We start from the raw sequence: 22975 nt of genomic DNA on the forward strand, positions 1-22975 counted from the left end.
AGCTTCCACACGTTGCCAAAGTTCATCTGGTGTGGCAGCTGGGGATGTAATCTGGGTCACTCGTTGAGCAACCATGGACCACATGTTTTCAATCGGCGAAAGATCCGGAGAGCGAGCCGGCCAGGGAAGCAATTCAATCTGGTTATTGACGAAGAACCTTTGGACAATGCGTGCCACGTGTGGTCGCGCATTATTCTGTTGAAATATGGCTGTGGCCGAGCCCTGAAGGTAAGGAAGGACAACTGGCTCCAGCACCTCGGATATGTAGTGCCGGCTATTTAAAGTACCGGCAATGCGTTCTAGAGGCGTGCGAGAGTAATATCCAATACCGCCCCATACCATAATACCCGGTGCAAGACCAGTGTGGCGGTGCATAATGCAGCTGTCCAGCATCCTCTCTCCACGGTGTCTCCACACTCGAATCCGACCATCGTGGTGCTGCAGACAGAAGCGTGCCTCGTCAGTTAAGACAACGTCATTCCATTCTGCCGTCCACATCCGTCTGTCATCACACCATTGGCGACGGAGACGTCTGTGGTTCTGCATCAATGGTAGACGAAGCAATGGACGTCTTGCGGACAGACCACTCTGCTGTAAACGGCGTCGAATGGTACGCGCAGACACTGGATGATGCGTTACAGACGCGATGTGCTGTGCTATGGTGGTGGTGGTTAGTGTTTAACGTCCCGTCGACAACGAGGTCATTAGAGACGGAGCGCATGCTCGGGTTAGGGAAGGATTGGGAAGGAAATCGGCCGTGCCCTTTCAAAGGAACCATCCCGGCATTTGCCTGAAACGATTTAGGGAAATCACGGAAAACCTAAATCAGGATGGCTGGAGACGGGATTGAACCGTCGTCCTCCCGAATGCGAGTCCAGTGTGCTAACCACTGCGCCACCTCGCTCGCTCGTGCTATGGTTCGGGATGTCACTGAGCAATCCGTCACTGCCATGCGCACAATTTGCCTATCAGCACGTGCAGTGGTGCACCGAGGTGAATACGATCGACCACGTCGGTCCGTCGTACCCTCCTGCATCCAACGGTCACATATCCGCATTACAGTTGTTTGGTTTCGTCCAACACGACTAGCGATTTCTCTGTATGATAATCCACAATCTCGGTAAGCCACTATCCTTCCTCTGTCGAACTCGGATACTTGATCAAACGATGTTCGCTGTTATCTACGAGGCATAACTGATCGTCTTGTGAGACAACCACAAGGTAAACACACGTGCCGAACGTACACTCGTCGAAATCGCCAAGCCTTAAATGGCGCTATGAGGTGGCGCCACAGGCGCGCGTGATGTGCGTCTGCGCTGAAATTCTAATCAGTTGCATATCTCATCGCTGCAAACCCATGGTGTAAATTTCACTTGATTCGGATGCTTCCTTCAGGGTGTTGCATTTACGGTGGCCAGCAGTGTATGAGGGTATTTATTGGGTAATTCAGAACGTTAAGGAAGATGAAAGTTTAACAATCACGGGGCAATGGGAAGCAGTTGTAGGACAAGGAATAGAAGAAAGGGTTACAGGGAATATGCGTTGGCTGTAAGAATGGGAGAGCAGAAAGACTTATTAAGTTGTGCAATAAATTTCAGATGGTAACAGCGAATGTCTTATGTTCAAGAATCACAAGAGTAGGAAGTGTACTACGAAAAGGCCGCGAGTATAGAAAGATTCCACTTAGATTACATTACTTTCTGGCAGAGATTTCGAAATTAGATACCAGATTTTGAGTCATACCCAGGAGCAAATATAGACTCAGATCATAATTTAGTAATAATGAAGAGTAAGCTAAAGATTAAGAGACTGGTCGGCAGTAATCAACGTGCAAAGAAATGGGATACGGAAGATCTAAGGAATGGATAGATAAACTTGAAGTTTTGTGAGGCTATAAATATTACTGTAAGGAATAGGTCAGTGGACATTTCCGTTAAAGAGAAACAGACATCTCTAGAAAGGGCAGACACGGAAGTTGGAACCGAAAACATAGCTGCAAGGGAAGTATCTGCGAAGAAATCATAGCTAAAAGAAGAAATATTACAGTTGATCGATGAAACAGGGAAGCACAAAAATGTCTAGGGAAATTCAGGAATACAGAATTACGTTATCATTTAGGAGGCAAATAAATATGAAGTACATGGAAGCTAAGACGAAATAGCTGTATGAAAAATGACGAGAAAGAAATGATTGTTGGAATGACGGGAGCATATAGAAAAGTCAGAACAGCCTTCGGTGAAATTTTAAGCAAGGGCGTTAAATTCAAGAATGCAATGGTAATTCTATTATTAAATGCAAAGGAGTACACGAATAAGTGGAAAGAGTACACTGAAGGCCTCTGTGAGCAGGAGGATTTGTCTGATGATGTAGTAGAAGAAGAAACGGGAGTCGGTAGAGAAGAGAAAGCGGATCCAGTATTAGAATCATAATTTCAAAGAGCTTTGGAAGACTTAAGATCAGATAAGTCATATGGGATAGCTAACATTCTACCGGAAGTTCTAAAACCATCGGGAGAAGTAGCAACAGAACGTCTACTCACGTTTCTGGTGATATACCGGCAGACTTTCGGAAAACACACGTTGACAAAATTCTGAAAATAGTAAGAGGCGACAAGCGCGAGAACTATCGCACTATCAGCAGCTCTTGCATCCAAATTACTGACAAGAATAACGTCCAGAAGAATGGAAAAGAAAACCGAGGATGTGTTACATGACGATCACATTGGCTTCAGGAAAGTTGAAGGCACCAGGGAGGCAGTTCTGACGTTGCGGTTGATAATGGACGCAAGACTGAAGAAAAATCTAGACGCCTTCATAGGATTTATCGACCTGGAAAAATCTTTCAACACAGTCAAATGGTGCAAGGTGCTCGAAATTCTTAGAAAAATAGGGTTAGGTTACACCGAAATACGGGCTATATATTTTATATGTACGAGATCCAATGTGGAACAATAACACTGGTAGACTAAGAACGAGGTGCTCTGACTAAAAATGGTGTAAGACATGGGTGAGGTCTTCCATCCCTTGTGTTCAATCATTATATCGATGAAGCAATGGCGAAAATAAAAGAAAGGTCCAGGAGTGGGATTAATATTCAAGGTGAAAGGATATCAGTGATGAAATTGGCTGATGAAGATTCTATACTGCGTAAAAGTAAAGAAGAATTACAGGAGTTATGGAATGGAATGAATGGTGCAATGATTTCAGCTTATGTTTTGGAAGTAAATAACAGAAAGAGAGAAGTTACAAAAACTAGAATAGCAAGAAACTTAACTTCAGAACTGTCGATGAAGTTAAGGAATTCTGCTACCTTAGCATCAAAGTAACCCATGACGGACAAGAGGAAGGAGGTCATAAAAGCAGACCAGGACTGATGAAAAGGATATTCCTGGCCGAGGGACGTTTATTACTAACAAAAAAGACCTTAATGCGAGGAAGAAACTTCTGACATTGTACGTTTAAAGCACAGTATTTTATGGTAATGGGAAAAACGGAACGGAAGAGAATCGAAGTACTTGAGACATGGCGCTAAAGGTAAAGAATGAAGAAAATCAACAAGTAAAAGAAGTATCGGAAACACAGACAAAGTGAAGGGACAGGATGATTGGATATCTGTTAAGACGTCAGGAAATCATCTCTATGCTACTAGAGGGAAACGAAGAGGGCAAACACTGTGGGGGAAGAGAATATTAGAATACTCCCAGCACATAATTGAGGACATAGGTTTCAAATTCTACTCTTACATAAAAAGGCCAGAAATTCGTGGAGGACTGATGCCTCAGCTTAAACAAAAAATTAAAAAAAGAAAAAAGCATCCGATTGGTCTTGTTATTGGTGTTTAGGCTACTGACGCTGAGATTACAAGTTTGATTCGTGGGAACAACATAAATACAGGTACGACACAGTATTTCAAAGAATTAGCATAGAAGGGGAACAATGGAAGACCAAGAAAGACGTGTTCTCTCTAAACGTGTGTTAGACAGGGACGCAGAAGTTCTCCACAACTGTCAAACCTGTTTGTTGGAGAATAAATAAAAGAAATATATGAAAGTTTCAGGAATGAGATTAATATGCATCATGAAAGTATATCAATAAAAAAGATTCGTTAACGACACTGAACGTGAAGCAAAAATTGAAACTGAGAAAGAAATACTGGAGCTGTTGAATGGAATCGACAGTGTAATGAGCGTAGAATATGTATAGAGAGTAAACTACAAAAAATACAGAAGTCATATGGAGTAGCGCAAATGAGATTAGCGATGACGGCAGAGTGAAAGACTGTGAGAAAATCAGGAAGCAGAGAACCACTCCCCAACCGCTGATTGTATGTTGCGGCACAGAGTTACCGTGGTGTGACTCAGCCATATACCTTTCTGTCACTGTAGATAAGAGATCGACTTGGAGGTCGCATATAAGTAGTGAGATAAATAAAGGTTATGGATTGTTTCATCAGTTGAAACAGCCATTCAACATTGAAGCACTATCAGAAAACGGAAAAGTGACTATGTAGCTCAAGAGAAGCGTGATCAATGGCCGGTGACAAACACCTGAAGAATTTTCGTTTTTGTGTCAAAAATCTTCCGACTCGTTTGCTGTGGACCGCCACGAACTACTCTCCTGTACCAAGCTCCTCATCTCAGAGCAGAACATGAGACCTACGTACTGAACTGAATGTTAAATGGTCCAATGTAAAGTGGACCAATGAGGTAAGAAATCTGGACGTTGTCCACTAAATCGGTAAGGAAAGGAATATGTGGAAAATATAATCATCGTAAGAAACATGTCACGACATCAAGAATAACTCCCATGGTGTTGTAACTGTACGCGGTAAAAATTGTACAGCAAGAGAAATATTGGAATACGAGCAACAAGTAACTAAGGACACTGGGTGTCACTGCTATTCTGCGATGAAAATGTTAGCACAAGAGACGAAATCGTGAAGGGTCAATCAAACTAGACTCAGATATCCAAACAAGAATATGTACCTGCATAATTAGGATAAATGTGTACCGGCAGATTCAGAACAGGTAATAAATGTGAGAAGCACCAACAAAGCCACAATGTGAAATCGTAGAAATGCATAGATATAAAATGAGAACATTTTAATGTAAAACTACTGTCAAACCAATTACGTATATTCTGCCAGCGGCCGCCGCCCCGCCGCCAATTCCTGATTAGTCCAAGTTGTGGGTTCTTTGATTCAGCGTCGTCAGAGGTTGCCTCCTGTCATCGATGCTTAGTAATGCACCAGCGCGATGATTGTCGTTTTTGGCAGGTGGTCTGTTCTGCCTGAGGAACGAAGGCCATCAGATCGATATTTGCTGCTCCTCTTCATCAATGGAGGTGGACATCAAGGTGTTGGACCCTCTGGACTCAGTCTTCTGACCAGCTGCCGAGCATCTCGTTTGCCCAGATTGTCCTCCTACACACAGGGGGGGGGGGGGGGGGGGGGGGGGTCCATCGCTCTGATGGTCCAGATCAACGGGACTCCTATCTTTTTCCAGTTGGACACAAGGTCCTCGGATACTATTGTTGACGCCGATTCTCACCAACGCTTGGGTGCTCCATCCCTCAGCCTTTTCCTGACCCTCTTAAAGAGCTATTTCTTTTTTTGGTCATTAGTCTACTGACTGGTTTGATGCGGCACGCCACGAATTCCTTTCCTGTGCTAATCTCTTCATCTCAGAGTAGCACTTGCAACCTACGTCCTCAATTATTTGCTTGACGTATTCCAATCTCTGTCTTCCTCTAAGTTCTTGCCCTCTACAGCTTCCTCTAGTACCATGGAAGTCATACCCTCATGTCTTAGCAGATGTCCTATCATCCTGTCCCTTCTCCTTATCAGTGTTTTCCACATATTCCTTTCCTCTCCGATTCTGCATAGAACCTCCTCATTCCTTACCTTATCAGCCCACCTAATTTTCAATATTCGTCTATAGCACCACATCTCAAATGCTTCGATTCTCTTCTGTTCCGGTTTTCCCACAGTCCATGTTTCACTACCATACAATGCTGTACTCCAGACGCACATCCTCAGAAATCTCTTCCTCAAATTAAGGCCGGTATTTGATATTAGTAGACTTCTCTTGGCCAGAAATGCCTTTTTGCCATAGCGAGTCTGCTTTTGATGTCCTCCTTGCTCCGTCCGTCATTGGTTATTTTACTGCCTAGGTAGCAGAATTCCTTAACTTCATTGACATCGTGACCATCAATCCTGATGTTAAGTTTCTCGCTGTTCTCATTTCTACTACTTCTCATTACCTTCGTCTTTCTCCGATTTACTCTCAAACCATACTGTGTACTCATTAGACTGTTCATTCCGTTCAGCAGATCATTTAATTCTTCTTCACTTTCACTCAGGATAGCAATGTCATCAGCGAATCGTATCATTGATATCCTTTGACCTTGTATTTTAATTCCACTCCTGAACCTTTCTTTTATTTCCATCATTGCTTCATCGATGTACAGATTGAAGAGTAGGGGCGAAAGGCTACAGCCTTGTCTTACACCCTTCTTAATACGAGCACTTCGTTCTTGATCGTCCACTCTAATTATTCCCTCTTGGTTGTTGTACATATTGTATATGACCCGTCTCTCCCAATAGCTTACCCCTACTTTTTTCAGAATCTTGAACAGCTTGCACCATTTTATACTGTCGAACGCTTTTTCCAGGTCGACAAATCCTATGAAAGTGCCTTGATTTTTCTTTAGCCTTGCTTCCATTACTAGGCGTAACGTTAGAATTGCCTCTCTCGTCCCTTTGCTTTTCCTAAAGCCAAACTGATCGTCACCTAGCGCATTCTCAATTTTCTTTTCCATTCTTCTGTATATTATTCTTGTATGCAGCTTCGATGCATGAGCTGTTAAGCTGATTGTGCGATAATTCTCGCACTTGTCAGCTCTTGCTGTCTTCGGAATTGTGTGGATGATGCTTTTCCGAAAGTCAGATGGTATGTCGCCAGTCTCATATATTCTACACACCAACGTGAATAGTCGTTTTGTTGCCACTTCCCCCAATGATTTTAGAAATTCTGATGGAATGTTATCTATCCCTTCTGCCTTATTTGACCTTAAGTCCTCCAAAGCTCTTTTAAATTCCGATTCTAATACTGGATCCCCTATCTCTTCTAAATCGACTCCTCTTTCTTCTTCTATCACATCAGACAAATCTTCACCCTCATAGAGGCTTTCAATGTATTCTTTCCACCTATCTGCTCTCTCCTCTGCATTTAACAGTGGAATTCCCGTTGCACTCTTAATGTTACCACCGTTTTAATGTCACCAAAGATTGTTTTGACTTTCCAGTATGCTGAGTCCGTCCTTCCGACAATCATATCTTTTTCGATGTCTTCACATTTTTCCTGCAGCCATTTCGTCTTAGTTTCCCTGCACTTCCTATTTATTTCATTCCTCAGCGCCTTGTATTTCTGTATTCCTGATTTTCCCGGAACATGTTTGTAGTTCCTCCTTTCATCAATCAACTGAAGTATTTCTTCTGTTACCCATGGTTTCTTCGCAGCTACCTTCTTTGTAACTATGTTTTCCTTCCCAACTTCTGTGATGGCCCTTTTTAGAGATGTCCATTCCTCTTCAACTGTACTGCCTACTGCGCTATTCCTTATTGCTGTATCCATAGCGTTAGAGAACTTCAAACGTATCTCGTCATTCCTTAGTACTTCCGTATCCCACTTCTTTGCGTATTGATTCTTCCTGACTAATGTCTTGAACTTCTGCCTACTCTTCATCACTACTATATTGTGATCTGAGTCTATATCTGCTGCTGGGTACGCCTTACAATCCAGTATCTGACTTCGGATTCTCTGTCTGACCATGATGTAATCTAATTGAAATCTTCCCGTATCTCCTGGCCTTTTCCCAGTATACCTCCTCCTCTTGTGATTCTTGAGCAGGATATTCGCTATTACTAGCTGAAACTTGTTACAGAACTCAATTAGTCTTTCTCCCCTTTCATTCCTCGTCCCAAGCCCATATTCTCCTGTAACCTTTTCTTCTACTCCTTCCTCTACAACTGCATTCCAGTCGTCCATGACTATTAGATTTTCGTCCCCCTTTACATACTGCATTACCCTTTCAATATCCTCATACACTTTCTCTATCTGTTCATCTTCAGCTTGCGACGTTGGCATGTATACCTGAACTATCGTTGTCGGTGTTGTTCTGTTGTCGATTCTGATTAGAACAACCCGGTCACTGAACTGTTCACAGTAACACACCCTCTGCCCTACCTCCCTATTCATAACGAATCCTACACCTGTTATACCATTTTCGGCTGCTGTTGATATTACCCGATACTCATCTGACCAGAAATCCTTGTCTTCCTTCCACTTCACTTCACTGACCCCTGCTAAATCTAGATTGAGCCTTTGCATTTCCCTTTTCAGATTTTCTAGTTTCCCTACCACGTAATTAATGACATTATCTGGATGCAGGGGTAGTTCCTGGCGCAGGTCGGTGTCGCTCATACGATGTCACCGCCAGAATTTTGGTTCTAGCTCCCCCCACAGCCACTAATCTGTTGGGGATGGAGCTTGTCCTTGAGATCCATGATTCTGCCACAGCGGTGCAAACCGCATCCTATGACGCTCTTTTACAGGAGCTTTTCGATTTCTTCCCTGACGTCTTCTCTGGTTTTTCTCTGGGATGCCCGGTTTTGAATCACACGTCGAACTACTTCCCTCTGCAGTTCTGAAGTTTCACAAGCCTCGTCCAGTGCCTTTCGCCCCGCAGGACACTCTACACAAGGAACTGAGTCGCCTCGAGGAGGCGGGAGTTTTGACACCGGTTCACCACAGTCACGGGGCTTCGCCTATTGTCATTCTCGAAAAACCGAATGGGTCCCTTTGGGTATGTAGCGATTTTAAGGCCACCATCAATGTCCAGTCTGTCATTGACCTGTACCTTATCGCAAAGGTAAATAATATTCTGTCCAAGTTGGCAGGTGGAAAGATCTTCGCCATGATTGATTTTCAGTGAAACATACCTCCAGCTCCTGGTCGACGCTCCCTCTCAAGACCTCCGCATCATCAATAGACCATCTGGGCTCCTCTGGTACAACTATCTGCCCTTTAAGATCGCTACCACTCCAGCCACCTTCAAGCGCTTTCTAGAGTCTTTCACTAAAGAGATCCCCGGCATTGCCAATTACTTAGACGACACCTTAGTCAAAGGGATCTCGGCCATGGACTTAGCACGGAATCTTCAGCGACTTTTCGAGGTTCTGCAGACTGCGGGATTGCGGTGCAACAGGGCCAAATGTCAGTTTTTTGTGTCTCAACTAACATATCTCCTTGCGGTGACTGTAGCTGCGCCAGTTATCATACATTTACTCTAGAAGAATGACTCTGACAATGTCTTTGAGGCTTATGCAATTGCCCGGCACCCGCACAATGGCGAGGCATCTATTGCAGGCGGCATTAGTGTCTTGGAGGGAAGTCGCAAGGGTGCCCGTAGTATTCAATAGCCATGCAATTTCCGTGTCGCACCGTCAATATGAGGGAGAGTTACAGTAAATGCACATTGGTGCATCGGATACGAGTTACTGGACTCTCAGGAGTGGTTCCATGTGGTGACTGTAGCCGCTCCAGTGTCATAGATATACACTAGCAGAATGACTACAAGAATGTCCACAAGGCTTATGAAGTAGCCCCGCAATGGCTAATGGCGAGACCATGACAGACGGAAGTTGTTAGGGAACCTGTAGTATGGAATCGTGAAGCAATTTCTATGTCGTCTCATCAATTCATGGTGCGAAAGGTACAGTACATGGCCAGTGGTGCATCAGATACAGCCTCTTGGAATCCCTGGAGAGGCTACATGCTGGACCATAGTCATGCCAGTATGGTAGCTGTACAGTAGGAGAAGGACTCCAACAATGTCCTCGTGGTTTATACAATGCCCAGCACCCGACTAGTTGCGAGAAAACTCCTTTTGGGGGCATTAGTCTCTCGGAAGGAAATCGGTTGGAAGCCTGTAGCATGTAATCACAAAACGATTTCTTTGTCTCATCGTCAATCTGAGGATGCGAGGGTTGCAGTAAATGGGCAGTGTTGCATCGGATACAAGCTAATTTACTCAAAGCAGAGGTCCCATACGGTGACTGTATCAGCTCCATTATCATATATGTGCCATAGCGGAAACATCCGACACTGTTCTCGAGGCTTACGCAATAGCCCAGCAACCACCTAAAGGCGGGACAGCTCCCAAGGGCAGCATTAGTGTCTTGGAGGGAAATCGGCAGGGAGCCTGTAGTATGGAACTCCGAAGCAAATTCTGTGTCGGATCGTGTATGTGACTGGGCGAAGGTTACAGTAAATGAGCACCAGTAAATTACTGGACTCCCATTACGTGTTTCGTGCGGTGACCGTAGCCGCACCAGTATCATAGGTGTACATTAGCAGAATGACTCTGACAACGTCCTCGAGGCTTATACAATCGCTCAGTATCCCCCATAAGGCGAGACAACTCCTGAGGCCGTTGTTAGTCTCTTAGAGGGAAGCAGGCCTTCAGTCTGTACTATGCTATCGTGAAGAAATTTCTGTGTCGCATCTTCAGTGGGAGGGAGAAAAGGTTACAGTAAACAGTCAGTAGTGCTTCGGATTCATGCTACTGGAGTCACAAGAGAGTTTTCATGTGGTGACCATATCCGCGCCAGTATCATAGATAGACACTGGCAGAATGACTCCAACAATGTCCTCGACGCTTATGCAATAGCCCAGCCCCCTTTTAATGGCGAGACAATACCGGAGGGCGGCATTAGTCTCTTGGATGGACGTCAGCATGAGGCCTGTAGTATGCAAGCGCAAAACAATTTCTGATTCGCATCGTCAGTGTGATGGTGCGAGGGTTACAATAAATGGGCAGCAGTGCATCGGATACAAGCTACTGGAGCCCCAGGATAGGATCCATGCGGTGACCGCAGTCGCGCCTCTATCATACATGTACACTATCTGAATAAGCCCGACAACGTCCTTGACGCTTGTGAAATAGCCCAGCACCCATCGAATGACAAGACAACTCATGAGGGACGGATTAATCTCTTGGAGGGAAGTGGGCACTGAGCATGCAGTAAGCAATCGCGGCGCAATATATGTGCCGCATTGTCAATTTGAGGGTTTGAGGATTATAGTAAAATGGCAGTGGTGCATAGGTTACAACCTACTAGATTCCTTATGAATGTTCCTTACGGTTACAGTACCCGCGCCATTCTCGCAGATGTACGCTAGCAGAATGACTGCAACCTTTGAAGAACGTGCAAGCATGCTAAACGGCAATGGTGCATGAAATGACGTCACTGGGGGCAGGAATGTTATCGGACAGTAATTTCTGACGTATCCCAGTTATGTTTGTTTGAAAATGATGTCCGCATTTAGGTTCGCCGCAGTTAGGGGGAGTGATATCACAGTAACTGCATTCCCACATGATAGACAGGACCAACTCAAGGCCTTATGGTGTGGGGTGCTATTGGGTTCAACCACAAATCACAGGTAGTGCGTATCCAGGGTGTTGTGAACAATGTGACCTACGTGAATGGCATCCTGCGGCACCTTTACTGTGCAAACCCCTGACGCCGTTTTCAGCAAGACATTGTACGACCACATATTGCTGCACGAACACGTGCTTTCTTCGTGTCACAGGATGTCAGTCCTTCGTCCTGACCCGCCAAATTTCAAATCGGAAATGTGCGGGATATGGTGAAACAACGGGTGCAGCGCCTTGACCCAACGCCAAATACCACAGATGAACTGTGGAAACAAATGAACGCAGCGTGGAAGGCTATGTCACAGGACGCCATTCACGTCTTACAAGCCTCGATGCCATCAGGTATAGAACAAGTTATCATGACCTATGGCAGGCCAAGCGCCCACCAGGCAAGAGGACACATGTTAAGCCGAGGTGACTGAAATGCTAATCATTCTGCAGTACATGTCCTGTGAATTTGAACAACCTGTCTCTGGTCGTTGAAGGTGTTCTGATTTTTCTGAACGTGAGGGTACCTTCACCTGACAGAATCTTGCGTTAAAGTCTCTGAATTATTGACTCCAGGCTCGGCTGGAAGCCATCACAGTTACAGATAGTCTGCGCAAACCAGTTACGTAGGCCACTGATGCAGCGTATATATGGATCGTGATAATCCCTTCAGTATCAACTAAGGCTTGGAGACGGCGCATTGAAGGGCTGAGACTGGTAGTTATACAATAAATAAGATCATAAGGACGGTTGTAGACGTTTCATTTCCGTATAATAGTGAACGGCCGTCGTCCCCAAGACCTCCAGTAAAAAGGACGGACACACAAAAACACAAACATTCATCCTGTTGGCCACCCAGGTTTGCTGTAACTTAATGACTGTGCTTCAGCTCAAAAATTACATTCTCTTTTAGATAACCTTATCTTTCACCAATTAAAAATCCTTGATTTGTCCTTCCTTCTGAAAGAATACCTGTGAATTGTTATTTATGTTGTAATACTGTGAAAAGTCGTAGGAAAACTTGACAGACAAACCTAGGATCTCCTGCCCAAATACTGCGTAAGAACGAGAACGTCCTCGAAAACTCGGTGGGATATGATAGTCTCAAATATTCCATGTTAGTGTGTATTTGCGGCCACTGTAACTCCGTCAGATCAAAGCTATGGTTAATACATGGTTCACTATTACGGTGTGAGTAAGTTAACAGTCATCCTGTGCAATGAGCACCTTATGTAGTGTAATATACGCTCGTGCCTACCGATGTCCCTTCTGGAGGCTTTGATTCCACGCTCGCATCACTGTAGAGCAACATGTGTTGTTCGAGCCGAATGTCATGATCAGACAAGTGTATATCCTGCGAAGTGCAGAGGCATCAGTCTGCCATTATCGAACTTTATTGCACTCTTTTCCTTCTTCTCCGAAAAATCTTACCCTCAGAGCTACGCAATTACCAAACTCTCCTTCAGAGCTCAACATCTCACTTATGATAGAGGGACGCTGACTCAATTTTTGAAGCTAGCAATGCTCCTGGTGGCAGCTGATAGTGTGAAATAATGTGTTGTACAGTTTGTGGTGGTTTTAGAGGCTGATGGTGAAGAATGCATTGAGCAGAACTAGCTTTTTAAATTATTAAATAAGTTCTTTTCAGAACTGTGATGTTGACATAATGTAACATTTCACAACTCGGAGCTTGGAATGTCAAAAGTTTGAACGTAGTGCTAAAGCTAGAAAATGTTCAACAGGAAAAGAAAAGACTCTGTCTAGATATCGTGGGGGCCAGCGAAAAGAAGCGGAAAGAAGACAAGGATTTCTGGTCAGACGAACGTAGTGTAATATCAAGAACACGCTGGGAGATAAGGGACGGTCTCAGTTAGATTACGTCATGGTCAGACAGAGGTTTCGAAATCAGATACTGGATAGTAAGGCGCACCCAGAAGCAGATGTAGAATCAGATCACAATCTAGTAAATATGAAGAGTGAATTTTAAGAGATTCGTCTGGAAAAGAAGGTGGGATACTGAAGTACTGGAGAACGGTGAGACGCCTTTGTATTTCGCTAAGGATGGGGATATTGCGATAGGGAATATCAAAACAGGAAGTTCATTTGATGAGGAACGCACAGGTCAGTCACAGATGCTCAACAGTCAGCCATAGGTACGAGAAAGGTAACTGGAAAGAAACATTGGAAATACCAATGTACAGGAAGAGACAGGGATACAACATCATAAACCCCTTAGGAATGAAATAACTAGGGAGTGCAGGACTGACGAGGCGAAACAACTACAGGAAAGACGCGAAGAAATTGGGAAAGAAATGACCGTCGGGCAGGCTGACTATAGAAAGGCCAAAATATCCTTGGGTGAAATTGTAAGTGATGGTGGTAACACTAAGACTCTTAAAGTTTTATTATTGGTGGGGGAGAGGGGGGGGGGGTCTAAAGCTTCAAAGTGAGACCTGAGTTCCTCCTGGGGTATACAATTTTCAAACATCTCACGGGAATACAGCGAGGTAATATTTACAGCGACCGCCGATATTTCGGCGGGAGTACACCGGGCATTTTCAAGGCACAAACTGCAACGAAGAGGCGACATACAGGCAAATTTTAAACTTCGGTTCTTGGAGTAATTCAGGAAAGATAACGCACACACACTGAACACAAGGGCCACCAAAGATTACCAAAGTCAGATGTATCGATAGTGAAAGACTACGAACTAGCAAGTGTGGTAACATTGACCCTGTTCCTCTGTTTTTTGACAAGGGAGAGAGCAGGAAGCCAAGAAGAGTTTAAACAAAAACCTCCGTCCCTGTTTACAAGGTTGCTCGCTAATTTAATCTCAACAGCCTCCTTAATAACACTGGCGCAATAGCTGGACGTGCATTCCAATATCTCGGTATTGTTATATAACATAAGGTGACCAGTATCAAAACAATCTTCTGCAATAGCAGATCTACTTGGCTGCTGTAGTCGTGTGTGCCGTTTATGCTCAGTACATCGGTCTCGGTCCTCCACGGTCCTGATAGTCTGACCAATATATGGGATGCCACATCTACAAGGAATGCGATATACACCCGCCTTACGCAAACCAAGATCATCCTTGACAGAACCCAAAAGCGCTCTTATTACAGCAGCCAAGTAGGTCTGCTATTGCCGAATATTGTTTGGATACCGGTCACCTATATAACACCTATATAACAATACCGAGACATTGGAATGCAGGTCGAGCTGTTGCAACCATGTTATTAAGGAAGTTGTTGAGATTAAATTAGTGAGTAACCCTGTAAACAGGGATGGAGGTTGTCGTTTAAAATCTGCTTGGAATCGTACTCTCTCCCTTGTCAAAAGCAGTGGGACCGAGTCAATGTTACCTCACTTGCTAGTGCGTAGTCTTTCACTATCGTTACCTCTCAGTTTGGTCATCTTTGGTGGCACTAGTGTTCAGTATGTGTGTGTGTGTGTGTGTGTGTGTGTGTGTGTGTGTGTGTGTGTGTGTGTGTGCGTTATCTTTCCTGAATTACTCGAAGAACTGAAGTTTTAAATTTGCCTGTACATCGCCTGTCCTTTGCAGTTTGTACTTTGAATATGGCGGGATGTACTCCCGCCGAAATATCGGCGGTCTCTGTAAATATGACCTGGAAGAATTCCTGTAAGTTGTTTGAAAGTTCAAAGTGTTTTGTCGGTGAAACCATGATTCAGGAGGCTGTATTATTTTTGTATTATCTATGTGATAGGCAAAGTTCGACTTTTGGTCATTTTCAAGCACGTTTCTTAAGTTTCCAGCTTCATTTCACATTATAATACATCGCTGTATCCCTCGGACATTTCGACAGGAATACATCTTGCTTCTGTGCGTATGTAGCACAAAAACAATATACTATTTGTGTCAGCTAATAGACGTAACCACGTACAATAGAATATTGCTTTCTTACCATATACGCACAGAAAGAAGATTATTCCTGTCGACAACTACTAACGACATATTGTAGTGCAAAATGAAGCTGGAAACTTAAGATACGTGTTTGAAAATGACCTAAGGTCGAAACTGAATATCCGCACGGATAATAAAAAAATAATACAGCTTACTTTGGTCATGTTTTCATTAAAAAAACATTGAGAGGGCAATATTAAATCTACTGTTAAACGAAAAATAGACAGCAGATAGGTGGAAAGAGTACACTGAAGGCCTCTATGACGTGGATGACTTGTATAATTTTTCAATGACGTTACAAAAAAGTAATTGGAGTCGATATGGAAGACATAGTGGATCCAGTATTGGAGAAAGTCTTAAAAGAGCTGTAGAAGGCAGAAGGGAAAGGTAACGTTGTACTGGAAATTCTAAAATCATTGTGGGAAGTGTTAACCAAACGGCTACTCAACTTGGTGTGCAGAATCCAGGAGAGAGGAGACAAATAATGAGGCTTTCGGAAAACTGTCATCCACGCAAGTATTGAGATAACAATGGCAGAAAAGTGCGAGAATTTTCGCGGAATCAGCTAAACAGCTCACTCGTCCAAGGTGCTGAAAGAATGATATAGAGAAGAACAGAAAACAAAATATTGTATTTACTATATATGACGGTCAGTTTGGCTTTTGAAAAGTTAAAGGCACCAGAGAGCAGAGTGTGTAAGACAGTAAGACAGATGCACTGTTTCGCCCCTAGTGTTCAATCTATACGTCGAAGTAGCAATGACGGAAATGAAAAGAGATGCAAAAGTGTGACTAAATTAAGGATTAATGGATATCAGTGATAAGATACACTGATTATGTTGCTAAACAGCTCATGTATCTAAACTGCTGACGAGAATTACATGCAGAGGAAGAGGAAATAGGATATTCTATCTACTAACTCACGACCAGATTGGCTTTCGAAACAGTAATGTCACTAGAGAGCAGTCTTTCACCCCTGGTGTTCAGTCTTTACATCGAAATTGCAGTGACGTAATTAAAGAAAGGTTCAAGAGTTGAATTAAAACTCAGGGTTAATGGGTATCAATGATAAGATTCAGTGATGATGTTGCTAACCTCAGTAAAACTGAAGAAGAATTACAGGATCTATTGAATAGAATGAACAGTGTAATGAGTACAGAATGTGGGTTGAGAGTAAATCGGAAAAAGACAAAAGTAATGAGAAGTAGCACAAATGAGAAAACCGGAAAGCATAACACCAAAATTGGGTACTAAGATATAGATGAAGGGCTTACGCTACCTTGTAACTAAAAAACCCACGGATCAACGAGGTCATAAAAATCAGACTTGCGCAGCTGGCCAAGAGAAGTGTACTGGTATTAAAGGTAAGCCTTTATTTGACGAATTTTCTGAAAATTTACATTTGGAGCACAGAATTGTATGTTAGTGAATCGTAAACAGTGGAGAAACTAGAAGAGAAGAGAATCGAAGGGTTTCAAATGTGCTGCTAGAGAAGTGTGTTGAACATTAGGTCTGGTGCGAAAAAAGAAAACCGGAGCTCTCTGCATATTTTGCGAAATAGGGAACATATGGAAAATACTGACAAAACGTACATGGGATACGATGATAGGACACATCAGGGAACAAACTCCACCGTATTAGAGGGAGATGTAGAGAGTAGGAACTATAGAGGAAGGCAGATAATACACACAAGAAATAACAGAAGAGGTAGAAAGCAAGTCCTACTCTGAGATGAAGAGCTTAGCGCAGGACAGGAATTCTTGGTGGGTCGTATAAAGGCAGTGTCAGATGAGTGTAATAGTGTAATATTGGAATGATAAAGTAAGATTGCATCCAGTCAATGTCTTTTTCCTCAGCTATGTATGCAACGTTCTGTAGATTGCACACTTTTCTCTCCATGACGTCATACTTCCTTCGTGACTTCATGTCGCAAATATGCTACTTTAGGCCTTGACGGGCCATTCAGGAGACCAAATTATCCTACATTTTCAAAAGGAAAGTAACGATTAATCGAACGCCGGTCATCTTCAGCGTGAACAATGAACAGTTATGTGATCCCTAAATCTGCTATGATGAAGTTACATAATGCTTCAATGAGTCCACGATTAAGACTAGTGTGGACCAATGTTCGTGAAAAGTTCAACAGAAATGGCATACAGGGCCAAGCAGTTGGCGGATAGTACAGATACTGAAATTTGTAAATGGTTATCTTATGTTCTTTCAGAATGTCTTTTTGTTTAGTTACGTGATCTTATTAGTGGCGTCTTGCATTGGGATTATTTTAGAGATTAAATTACTCATATATAAGTAGAAGGCGTTCCCGTAAACTACGTGCGCTTGTCGCGCAACGTATGCAAGTTAAGACAGGCAACGCCTGTCCTGTTGACAAATACTCTTTTGCGGTTAGTTAATCTGTCGGAATTGGCAATTTCAACTGACGAAGAGAATCATTTGGACAAAGGATTAAATTTTAATTTTTCGGGAAATGTGGATTTATGAATTATTAAAAGGAAGATAACAGAAGTGAAAGGCGTTGTGAAACGTGTAAAATTTCCAAACCGTTGCAATGACAGGATTGGACTCACTACTCATAAAGCCCTTCACAGTACTTTACAATCAGTTCATTTTTCAAATTCTCCTTCAGCAATAGTGTATCGTTGTCATAAAAGCTGATTAAGGGTAATTCTGTAGTACTTATTCCAGATGTAGATTATAGTACGAGAGTGGTAGATTTTTTTCAATTTAACAACATCGTTGAAGTTAATAAATGCCTCCTTGAAAGATATATTCGTGATTTGACAAAACTTGTAAAAAATCTCTATTTTCTTATCTCCTCGTATTATGTGAAAAAAGGGACTGCAAAGAGTGCTAAATTACACACTCTCCATTTTAGAGATTAAATTACTCATACATAAGTTGAATTATCCTATTGGTCCAATGGTGAACGGTTGTCAGTGACCTAATTACTTGATCAACAGTTTCTGCTATGCTACACTATCGCTGCGATTACTTTCACCTGAACGTGAAGTGTAAAAATATCTATTAAATGGCAATGCTTCTAAGTGACACCATCATTCCTCAGGAGAATATCATTGCCTCCCTAGACAAAACCGACCGTTATACAAACACCACGATCATCAACACATTACAAATTATACGGGAGAATCTCTTAGGCACATGATGCTGAATATCTGAGAAATATTTGAAATTATTGAAATAAAACGCTGATATTTATCTTTTAATTACCTCACGTTTAATAACAAAAATCATTTTCCGAGGGACGATTTGAGACGGTTTCCATTTTAGCTGATATTTTTATAAATGACATATAGAAGAATTTTTTAAGAACAATAAATCCATTGCTGACAATGTTCCTATTTATCGTAGATATGTCGATGTATCTGTCTCATATCGATGTAACGAACAGGATGTAATGAATGTGGTGAACACATTAAGTCAGATACATACAGATATAATACAAATATTCAGTTTAATATGGAGCTGGATAATGATTGATGTCTGATCTTTCTTGATCAAAAGGTTAAAAGGGAAGTTGGAAATATTATTTTGGATACATTCTGTAAACCAACCACTACAGACACAATTATTGATGCTGATTCTTTCCACCCACGCATCCCTAGGCGACCATATTTTTATATGATGTTCTACAGGCTAACATAGTTGAACCTTGATAGTGTTTGCATAGATAGGGAAACTGATGTTATTGTACTAACGGGCGTGAGTGAACAATGGATAAACAGAAAAGTTTATTTGTGGCATACGTGGGGGGTGGCGTCTTCAGTAAACAGAATCCAATCTACTTCAGTTAATGATAATGTCAAATATGTTTCAGTTTCCTTCTCATGTCAGTTCTGAGAATAAATCAATAGCATTTTTAGATAAGTCGAAGTACAGATCGGCTTTCGTCCACAGAAGAAGCTTAACTCTTGTCTTACGTACTTTGGTAGACCGAGAGCTTAATAAATTCCTGAAATCAGGCTTTTAAAAATTATGTGTTAATCATGTGACCGCATGTATGTAGGATGGACTGGTAACGATTTTATGACCAGGTTTAGGGAACATGGTTATAAGAAAACTATTGCCCTTGGATGTCATCTGTCTAGCGACAGGCAACCTCTAGATTCAATTGGATATACAATGCCCATCATATACCTGGAAGCGAAAAGTATAAATTTAGATATACTCGAGGCGCTTGAAATTTACGAGCATGGTATAGACAATACGCACAGCGTCCTACATGAGCGAATCAACTCAAGCCGCAGACGGTATTTTTCACATCTTCAGCGACTTGTTGGACATATATTTTAGTATTTTTCTCTCTTCTATCTATATTTCGCCATCCTTCTTTTCCTTTTATTTTTATTTTAGGTAGTCTCCCAATCTACCTCCTCAACACCCCTTTCCTTTCCTGTTGAACTGTATGTGTAATGTCTGCAACGAATTAGTGTTTACGTTTCTGTTATCCTGTTAACTGATATTCCTCGTCTCCAGCTATCACGCCCTTTTCTTTATGTTTTCTACAATATTAGTATATTTAGACCATGAGCCAATGGTTCTTTTCGGGGTGTTGTCGTGTGGTTGTCCATTTACCTTATTTACATCATCTACGTTAACTAAAAAATTAATATCAATGTTATCAGAGATACAAATGAATGAGTAATGCAGAGGGAAACATTAATTAAAATAGAAATTTAACTGTACTAATCAACAGAATACTTATGTATATTTTAGCCTGAAGCCTCGATTATAATCTCTCAAGCACTATTTACTCACAACCTGGGTGCGAAAATATTCCATTGGTATTCTATAGATGAAAGTGAGCTTTTGACGTCATAACAGTAAGAATAAAGAAATACTGCGGAAACCGTTTGATTTATGATGGACAATCTCAAGATTTGTGTGGTGTATATTTTCTTAGTCAGCTAGTTAATACGTAGTTGTTAAGTTAATGGTAGTTGTAAAATCAACAGTAAAGAAATTTCACCATAAGCTGTTTGTGTTAGTAATGTTGTTATAATTAAGAAGGCCTGACTCATCTAAATCACTAGGAGTGGGCTGTTCTGTACTAAAACTATAGAATGTCTATGCTACAAACTTAAAATGAACATATGCTAGATAAAATCTTGGAGCCAAAATGGTCCTATGAAATAATATAGAGATATCTTGGGTGGATAATATAACTTCCAACCCTGTATATAGGGGGTGATGCCAAACTTATCAAGTGTTAATCAGTAAAAAATAATGTGATCCCTGCTATGTTGAACAGATGCCTGTGACTAAAATTTTGAAGAAAGTGCGGAATATTGAATAGCACAAAGTACCTGGTATATTTAATTTATTTCTATGAATTTCTGTAATTTCGTGTATACCTATTTGTAGTTAGTGAGTGGGTAGTTTCACACACAAATTAATACATTAACTCAATGTAAGTAAAGGAGCCAGGTTATGGCTTTAAAATCCCATTTGGAGATACACAGATAAATAAGAAATGTGCATTAATAGTAAAATGTCAGGAAATTTATCATGGTTTAAGAAGTGAATGAAGCGCGTGTAAGTAAATGATAGGTGCTATAGAATTCTATGTACAAGTCTGAAATAAATAAACTTTATTCCATCCTATCTTTCTGTAAACTCCGCAGTTAGAATTTTCATTCTTCCTCTCCTATAATGAGACCTATTAGGTTGCTGCGTAAGTTCGTAGTGTTTTTCCATAAGTTTAACACACACATAAAAGATACAAGTAACAGAGACTTTACTCTCCTTTACTATTTGCAACAGTCTGCCGAAAATTGTTCAAATGGCTCTGAGCACTATGGGACTTAACTTCTGAGGTCATTAGTCCTCTAGAACTTAGAACTACTTAAACCTAACTAACTTACGGACATGACACACATCCATGTCCGAGGCAGGATTTAAACCTGCGACCGTAGCAGTCGCGCGACTCCGGACTGAAGCGCCTAGAACCGCTGGGCCACCGCGGCCGGCAACAGTTTGCCAACGCTGGGGTAACTTTCCGATTCCATGACTGCAGAAATCACGTGGTTTTGAGGCGAAGAAATTCGCGAGCCATATTAGGAGCACATTATGATCCGGAAAAGGAAATTTCTTGGTTTATAGACAGAGAGAGAGGAAAAGGTGAAAATCTGAGGGCCTAATATCAGGCGAATAAGGTGGAACTGAAATGACTTCTAAACCCAACTCCTGTATAGTGCTTTTTGTTAGTCTAGTAAAGCGCGGGTCAGCTTTATCTTGGAGTAGCATCATTTCACGCAGTCTTTCTGGTCATTTGACTGCGTCTGCAGGACATCTAAGTCTTTGATCAAGAATGTAAGCACTGATGGTTACACTTGGGGAAGCAATTCATAGAACACAAAAGCGTCGCTGTTCCATCAGATGCATAACATTACCGCTTGTAGATGCGTGCAGGATTTTGCATGGGGAACTGCTGCTCTGTTTGGGCACAATCATTCCCACATTTTCCTTATGATAGCATAAAGGCACCATTCGTCGTCACGAGTAACAATACAGTTCCTGAGTGGTCTATAATGTTCAAGAGCCAACTGATGACGAGGAAGGACAGGTGTGTCATGCTCAAAAGTATCCCGAAGACCTGAATTGGGTTTCGCCTGATTTGCATGCAACCCACCGAACGTAAATTTCTTGCGGTCCTGTAATCTCGTTTCGGTACAGTCGCTTTACTATACAAAATGGCTACCACAAGTGACCAGCAGAAAAAAACTACTCTGTACGGCGATAACTCCAGGTGTAAACTTATACCACGATACTACACATTCAGAGAATACCTGAGACAGTCCTTAAGGCTTGTAAATTCAAATTTATTACAGGGAGTCACACTAGTAAAGTGTTAACACACTCATCGGTGCCTGACATAGATAACTACCTTTACTCTAACACAACAATCATTCTTGAATTCTTGTTCTCTAAAAGATTTTACAAGCGTCAATGAACAGACGTTCACTTGGCTAGTGCTTTTGTATAGACTGATTAATTAACTAACCACTTAGAAAAACCACTGTTAACTGCGTCAAGCACTCTATGGATGCCTCACGGTCAACAACCTACCACTAGTACTTTCACTATCTCCATGATGGCTCGTTGATCTACGTGCAGCTCGAAAACCACCGATCGTACTTATTGTCTCACACAAAGTAACATTAAAAATGTGAGTTATTGGTATTTTGTGAGACTCGACCACAACATTAATCGTCATCGCTGACTAACCACAATGATACGTGATATTATACATTTTCAGTCAATATCAGTTAGCAGAGCTGAACTTTAAACTGCATGACGTAATTCTTTGTACTGGATCGGGACAACTATGTAGAAACAGTTTTCCCTGTTATCTAACGACGACACGTGTTAAATGTGGTTTCATTCCCAAGTAACAAACTTGAAATGACGTAATGTTTGTGTTGGATGGCGATTCGAAACCAGCACCTAGTCCTATTGTTATGTAAGCAAAGACAAAGGCCGGATATCGAATTTTCTCACCAGCAGCGAGATGTCTGAAGCTGCAGTTA

Source organism: Schistocerca piceifrons, chromosome 4, assembly GCF_021461385.2.
Source record: "Schistocerca piceifrons isolate TAMUIC-IGC-003096 chromosome 4, iqSchPice1.1, whole genome shotgun sequence".
In the NCBI taxonomy this organism is placed as follows: domain Eukaryota; kingdom Metazoa; phylum Arthropoda; class Insecta; order Orthoptera; family Acrididae; genus Schistocerca; species Schistocerca piceifrons.